Below are 7,818 nucleotides of genomic sequence, written 5' to 3' on the forward strand. Positions count from 1 at the left end.
TTTTAGGATTGCCTAAGACAAAGAGGGGGAGGGATAGCATATTTGTAGTTGTGGACAGATTTTCTAAAATGGCACATTTCATACCTTGTCATAAGAGCGATGATGTTACAAACATAGCTGATTTGTTTTTTAGTGTAATCGTTTGACTACATGGAGTGCCTAATATTATCGTCTTGGATCATAACATAAAGTTTTTGAGTCACTTTTGGATATCACTTTGGAATAAACTAGAGATGAAGCCACTATTTTCTACTACATGTCAATCCCAGACCGACGATCAAACAGAGGTTGGTACACCACACCACCAAGCCCTACTTGGGAGAAGAAGAAGAGTTTGAGTCGAGGATGACTCCAAATCAAGAGGGGGAGGATGATGATCTCGTGGCTCCTTCAAATACGATCAATACTATTAATATTCCACAAATCATACAAGGTCCAATTACAAGAGCATGTGCACAATAATTAAACCACCAAGTGAACTTGTTCCTTGCTGTTAATGCTTATTTGGATGGATTGCTATTAAATTCTTCTAACACTTTATTGCTTAGGAACGTGAGAGAAGCACCACAACTTTACCCTCGAAGAGAAAGTCTACTCGAACTCGAGGCTGAGCTCTAGCCATGGTCGTGGTCGAAGTCGTTGCTGTGGTCGAAGTCATGGTCGAGTCTCAGGACAGCACTTTAGTAAAATGAGCATAACTCTCTCATACGTAGTCCGTTTTAAGCAATCTTGGACATTCTAGAAAGCTTATGATGATCCCTTTCCAATGGATCTATGCTCAACCAAATATTCCTTATAGTTTACTCAGAGTCAAAAAGAAATAAGGTATTGTGTCACCATTTTGGACCCTGTTGGGTCTTGTAATCGTGTCAGGGTCGAAGTCCGGGTTATTCATGCATCTTTCCCCAGCTGCACAACCCTAGGTCGACGTCCTTACGTTTGGGCTTGGGTTTAGCTTAAAATATTTTGTTTTAGACAGTTTTATCGTTTTTCAATTTGTTTTGAACCCAACTCGAGTACTTCATTGGTAATTAGCAATATTCAGATTGCATCTACCTGTTCTTGCATGTGTTCTCGATTCACTAGTAGGAAAAGCCTTCTTGGAGAGGTCAACCGCGTCTTGGCACAGTTGATAACCACATAGTAGTGGTGTAGTGGTTGCGAGGGTTCTTAATCTGTTCTAATCTCAGCCTTTGGATCATCAACGTAGAAACTCCACCAATCAACTTACCATATTACCTTTGGAAGATTGGGCAAACGCGCACCAAATTCAATATCTGTGTTGTGCAGTTCCAATGTACTTAGTCATCTTCATCCTATAAATCATACTAGTATTATCCAGCGCCATGTGCACTACTACATAGTGGTCCCTGAAATACTTGCATATCCCTTGAAGTATGAACTCTAAAATCCCCACCAACCGCAACCCCCTCACACCTTTCATCACCCAGTTATAAATCTCTACTAAATTTGTAGTCATAATGTCGTACATAGTCCCATTTGTATCGTAGATAAGAGCTCACTTCTCCTTCGGCTCATTCTCAATCTACACTCTAAAAAACCTGATAGATGATTCGGTTCTCCACATGATGCCAACTTCATTGTCCTTTGGCAGTGACTCAAGAGGTACTGGTTCGTCCTCCGGCCCCCTCATGGGCCTCCCTATATGCTCCTATGTTTGCTTATTTGTCAGCTCATCCAGTGTCTTCCAAAGAGCATCAAACTTCAACTATTGGTTCTGACCGCACAACCTCTTGAACATGTTTATGAGGTTCTTATTCTTGAATTGACAGAAGAAGTTTTCACCTAAATACCTCATGCACCATCTACTCTACAAATCTAGCCACACAGGTCCAATCAAGCAGAGCTTCACCGTGAAATTTTTCCTGCCCTCCCCTCATCTCTCCACTCCTCTACTCTCCTATCCTCTCCTCTCGGCTCAGTGGGAAACAAATGAGGGCGTGACATCAACAGGGACGGGCGTGCCAATTTAGATACCCAAAGGATCGTGCCCCCTCAATGGGTGAGACCTTTTGGGTGGTCCCACGCAATAGAGAAGCCATGAAGGTCTTGCCCTAGATCTTGTGGGCCCCAGTAGTCAGTGAGAGAGGAATATCTCTCCCGCTGAACAGGCCATATCTTCCTCTCTCCTGTTATTTAATTCGCTGATCATAGGGGCCCACAAGATCTTACCCATTCAACGAGCGAGACCTTGTTCTCGCCCATTGAATAGGCAATGTTAGATTAGACCTGTGATTTTTGGGGTGACCATGTATTTTGAAAATATTAAAGAAATAAAATATATTAAAAAATTCAGTAGAAAGTGGCGGCCTGCTTGGCTTTGTGTAGCAACAGCAGTAGGCCAGAGGAGCCATTTGGAGTGTAGCCCATGTGCGGGTGTGCTGGCCAAGCAAGTGGGCTGAGCACCAGGGGTGCGTGCCTAGCAATGCTGCTGGCAAGAATCAAGGCCCATGAGGAGCGGCTCGGGTCAATGGTGTATAGTCCTAGGCAGTTTGGCAGGAGTTCAGCTGTGCACTGCAGCCCAGGAGCGACCACAGGCAGCTGAGAGTAGGAGTCTGTCGACGCCCGAGCACGTGGGATGGAGGCCGATGTAGCCCAGTCGATAGAATTGAGAGAAGAAGAAAATAGATTAGTAGAGAGAAAACTAATCTAGTTTTTAGGTTTTGCGGGTGAACTTTTTAGGGATGTTTTGATGTGCATGTTGTGAATCTATTCATGCAATAAAGATTAAATTCTAGTAAGTTTTTCTCTGTATTCATTGCTTTTGTTGTTTCGCATTGATTTTCTGTGGATCATTCGATTGTAGCGATTTGTGATGGTTGAATCCATCCAAAATCATCATCAAGAATGATGATAACTCTCGGAGAAATTTGGTTGGTTGAATTTTAGTAATTCTTAAGTTATTTAGTTTTCAACTATTTTTATTATAGTCTATCATAGTTTGCTTGCGAATATTATATCTTTAAATCTAGAGATATAATTGACTTGATTCTTGTAGGAATAGTTTCATATGATTGTCTATTTTCTGCAGTAAAAATTTTGGGGCAATATTGGGTGAGTCATTACATGTTTACCCCTTATCCATAGGAACACTCCTACTAACACTAGGGAATATTCTATGGTATGTCAAGGGTATTATGGTCATTGTCTACCTATATTGTCCTAAGCAACCAAACGAAGACACATGTCTTGGAGGTCCCGCATTGGACCCTTCGTCTGGGTTACTAGTGATCTCCCTTTAACCATTTCATTATTAGGTTCTAGTCAGCTTGCGGGTCTCTCTTTAGGTCAACAATCACTCTATCAATGAAGGTCCTTGCGTCGCCTTCCTTCGGCTTCGAGGCTTCGCTAGACCCTTCGTCCTTTGGGCTTCGTCACACCCCTGCGGCCTTAGGGCTACGCTACACTCTTTGTCTTTCGGGCTTCGCCGCGCCCCTTCGGCTCTTTGGGCTTCGTGTCTAAGCTTTGTTCCTTAGATTTTGCTACGCCTTCTCGAGCCAAACCCCTACTGAGCATAAAGGGAATTATCCCTACTTCAATGTTAGCCTCTCTATTTCAGTTTTTGGGATTTGACCATTGTGGTCAAAGTCAATGAAGGGGGACCCACGTGGTACCATTCCCACAACAATGGCCCCTTCACTGTTTTTGTCCTAACTTTGTGGGCCAAAGCCAAGAACCTTTAGAGAGTGGGGTGGTACCCTTGCCTCAGTCTCCCCCCCCCCTCCTTCAGTTGGCCGAAGTCAATTCCCAAAAATGGTAAAATTAACCTTTTATAAAATAGAGGATATGAATATATATATATATATATATATATATATATATATATATATATATATAACAAAACAAGTACCTGCTAATAGTTTTAAAAATATAGTCCCTGTGTAACCTATTCAGCATATCTATGTGTTGCGCAAAGGTTGATGCTTCTCCTCTTTAAGTAAGGCAGCCTAATCCAAACTTGGAACAAACCAAGTACCCAGAGCCCACTGATGTGCTGCAGGGACGACTTGGCCAATGGCTGGGACATTCACCGCAACATCCTACTGCCATACGTAATATTGGGCTTCGCCTTGGCCATTGAGCCATCTAAGGAAGTGAATGCAGCCTTTGCAAAGGCTTGTGAGGTCTCTTTCCCCTGCTAGGATGTATCATGTGTCATTCCAGCTTTGCAATATGACCTTGATGTAGTGCTCTGGGGTCGTAATTTAGTTTTCGTGACCTGGGAGGTTCCGCTGCACGTCGTTGCCTTCGAAGCTATATCATGCCTTCGAGGGTGAAGCACATTGGACACCATCTGGTGATGGAGGCCAGGGCGTGTCACTTCGCAGGAGAATTACATGGTCTACCAGTTGAATGATCCATGGAGCGTCTTCCCCTTCAGGCCATATTTGTGCCCATAGCTCCTCTGCTGGCTCTGATGTCCAGCCGCCCGTGCTACCGATTTTCCACCATGATGCTTCCTCAACACTCTCCATATGTGAGATAGCAGTTTTAGTATGCACAGATGATGATGATTCTTTCTGCTTCGTCTCCTGGCTTCGGGGTTATGAAGAAACCCTTCGGATTTTAATAGCGGGCCCATTCGAGGAGCTAAGGTAGCATAGACACATGTCCAGTCAGTGGTTTTATGATTCTGACAAAGTCGTTGTTGCAATCAAATCCTATCAAATAGCTTCTCTCGAAGGTCCTGACTAATGTTCTACGCCCTGTAAAGGAGGGGACTTGTACGACGAAAGTTCGCTCCTCAGTCATTATGTAGAATGATACCTCGCATGACTCATGGACCTTGTCCATCCGCAGGACCCAGGGGGCAAATTATGAGTGCTCTTCACTACAGACATTGTTGCGCCACCAGAGCAAACCACCTTGAAGGATATAAAGTCCCTTGTCTTGTCGAAGCAATTGGTGATTGTGCAGTGGGCTGGCCATGGGAGGTCTACCCACTCCATGACCATCATGTTGGCACTTCACTAAACCTTTGGCATCGCTGCCTAAGTGGTGGGTGATAATGTTGGCAGGGTGTGGAGTTGTATGAGATTCATGGTGGTAAGTTCCATATTTATATGCAGTGGATTGGGCTAGTTTTGGGGTGTGAACAGTCACATGTTGCTTGGGGTTTAGTGGAGACTATTGCGGTTTCCCATGGGAGCCCAAGCATCTTGATGCGTTCACCATACACCATTTTGGCATTGTATGGTGGCGCTGGTACTCTCGAGGCCATTATGGTGATTAATTTGGTTATGCCATATCCATTCACCATGTGCCACCCCTATGTCCCGTAATTCTCTCATCGTGCAAACATGACATGACATGTGTGGACCCCGTGTGTCAGGGTTCCTGCCAAGTTTTGGTGTGCCGTACTTATGGTGACGTGCTACAACATGGCCTAGTTTTTTTAGGATCATGGCTTGGATGCTAGAAATATATATATATATATATATATATATATATATATATATATATATATATATATATATATATGTATATATGCATTGGTTACCCCGACCCCCTTAGGTAATTCTTGTCGTTCACCCCATTGTGTGCTTGTTCTTCTGATATCCTCCTCGTTCTTGCTGTTGTGTGCGCCCTTCCGGTGAGGCGTTCCTTGTCTTTTCTTAGTATTTCGTTCCCACACCCTTTGGGCAATGATGAAGGCCAAGCATTAGCATGCTAGTACAAGGCCTCCCTCGTCACCATACTTCGGTCTTAGCCGCTGCACCGAAGGGCATATCAAGTCTCTAGCAGAGAAACGGTGGATTCACGATGTTGGTGACGCCCTGTTGCCATCACCCGCGGAGACGACACAGCAACCACGTGAAGGCAAGGTTGCCATGTTCCTCTAGCTTTTCACTGCTGGACCCAACTTCCCCTTGATCTTCATGTTGGCTGGTGTTCTTAATTAGTACTAGCTGTAGATCAACAGTTGACACCAAATGCCATCGTTCGTCTATTGGTGTTTGCCTGGATTTGGTGCTCGTAGGGTCAGAAGCCTAATTCTACAGCTTTTCCCTTCTTGCATTGCACACACCGTCAACCAAAGAAGTTGGTGCTGAATGGGAAGGAGCATGTGGCATCATATGGTTGTGTTGTTTTTTAGCCATTTGTGGGGTTGCTGGTTGCTGCGAAGGCTCAACAGAATCGATGGCAACAACTAGACCAATTTCTATTTCTATCATAAGGCCCCCTGTGGTTTGAAAATGGCTTTTAACAATAAGAAAATTAGATTCCAAAGGAGGCCATCCATGGACATGAGTCCTATGATCAATGCGAAGCTCAAGACCGTCTCACTGGTTGTGAAACATCATAGCTTTCAAACCTTGTTGAGGGGTATTGCACAACTGGGGTTAGTCCACTCTCCTTCTACTTGAAGTTTGAAGTAGTGCCCAAGGAATCTTCTAGTGAGCTTCAAGCCTTTAAAATACATCTCAAAGGGGCTTCTAGTAAGTGCCCTCATGCGTTCAATATCCCCTTTCTTTTTTTTAGATGCTATGATTACCCACTTTTTATTGTAGGGAGCATTGAGGATATCAAGGCAGAGGTGCAGGCTCTGCTCAAGCCATACACTCGGGCTGAGCACGAAGAACTAATGGCGAAGGTAGTAGGTGGGTAGATGAACCATGTAATGGATAGCATATCCTTGCACTATGGGCCTCGAACTTCACCTCTCGAAGTCACACGAAGGCGAAAAGTGGTGGATGTCACCGCTGATGGTTCATCTGGTTCTGCTACTACTACGAAGACCCTCCGATGGGCTTCTGGGTCACGCAATGATCCAAGGCCGAAGAACTTACAGGATGTACCTGTCGTTGAAGGACATGGTGATAGCCGCGGTGGGCTGCCTTCGAAGCTAGCAAGTGATGGGGATGCAATAGCGACCTCTTTTACTCTGAGACCTTACAAATAGTCCCCTATCACCGCGGTGCCTCTTAGTTCTATGGCTCCTACATGTAAGGGTGCTCATGCAACGGACGATGTGTGCAACAAACTCTTTGATTATAACTCTAGGTTGCTGATGAGGAGGAAATTGGTGAGGAGGATGTCGTGAACTCGCCGTTCACTGTTGCCCCCGAATGGTCTTTTGTGGACCCTCACGACTCTGCTTTAGATCCCGAAGGCTCTAACGCGGATGCCAAAGGCTCTGCTGCAGATCCCAAAGAATCTTCTGGTTGTGGCAGCGATGTCCATCCAAATGTGAGCGAAGAGAATGCTTTAGGTACCTTTCTTACATATTTTTCTAGTTTGTGTCTTATGTCTTATGTTATATTATGTTTTCTCATCAGAGAATGCCGCTCCACCCCATGCCTCTCCGCCGAGGCTAGGCATGGGGAAGGGTAAATCATTAATGGGGACCCTCAGGATTCCTTAGTCGAGCGGCAGTACCTCCGCTTCTGAAGGTTTCGACTACTAGGATGTCTATTCGAGGCCCTCTATGCGGCAAGATCTTATCGTGCTCGGTGAATCATTGGACAAAACTACATCCAAGAAAATGGCAACTCATTCCACCCTTGACGACCTGATTGACCATCTTTTCATAGCTTAAACGAAGGTGTGACTTCAGGTGTTTTTGTGTCATTTATGCAACGCTAACATGCGCATGGATTTGTGACAGGGCTTGATTCTTATCTAAAGTAATTGGATAGTCATTAGACACATGGTGGCTCAGCTTGACAAGGCTAAGAGCTGGCGCTACCGTGCCAATGTTGAGGTTTAGGACCTCCGAGCTGTGATAGAGGAGGAGCGTCAGGCGTGGCTTGCCTCAGAAGATGCCCTTAAAGAAGAAAAAAGAAAATAGCATGC

The sequence above is a fragment of the Phragmites australis genome, chromosome 2 (assembly GCF_958298935.1).
Source record: "Phragmites australis chromosome 2, lpPhrAust1.1, whole genome shotgun sequence".
Taxonomy (NCBI): domain Eukaryota; kingdom Viridiplantae; phylum Streptophyta; class Magnoliopsida; order Poales; family Poaceae; genus Phragmites; species Phragmites australis.